Genomic DNA, 633 nt, shown 5'->3' with positions numbered 1-633 from the left:
GGCTCGCCTCGAGTGAATCGGCAGTGTGACTCTCACAATACAATCGTTTCGTTAATCCAAGGATTTGGTTTGAGGACGACAGTATCGAGAGGCAAACCTGCTGCATCAAGACGCAAGAACGTCACGCTGAAGCGTCGATGACGCCGTGTCCGGCCATGGTGTCCGGCAGTTACATCAATGTCGTCAAGTCGCCGTCCGAATATAATGAACAAGCTATTTCACGACTGGGCGAGCGAGCTCGCCGCATCTTTACCGACCTTATCCGGCACCTGTCGCTCTCATATCCGGACGTGTCCAACAGAGCCTTGGATTGGCCGACTTCTCTGACAAAGTTTGACACGATGGTGGACAGTCCAACCTTGGCCGCCCGCTGCGCTGCGCTGCAAGCCTTGGTGGCGGCGCTGGACGAGACGCCGTCGGACGCGCTCTGTAAGCTCGTTGACGAGTTGTCTGCGATTGCGTCGGACGTAGCGACGAAGGAAGAAGCATTGCGGCTGCACGAAGCGGCCCTGCAAGAGCGAGAAGCGCGCATCGACGCCAAGCTCGAGCTGCTTGCGGAGCTCAAGGCTGAGAACCATCGACGCCAACCAGACGCAGACGAGTCCATCGATCATCTCCTTACGCCAGCCAAGA

The sequence above is a fragment of the Saprolegnia parasitica genome (genome assembly GCF_000151545.1).
Source record: "Saprolegnia parasitica CBS 223.65 unplaced genomic scaffold supercont2.832, whole genome shotgun sequence".
NCBI lineage: Eukaryota > Oomycota > Saprolegniomycetes > Saprolegniales > Saprolegniaceae > Saprolegnia > Saprolegnia parasitica.
The sequence above is the reverse complement of the archived record's forward strand: the minus strand, read 5'-3'. Positions refer to the sequence as shown.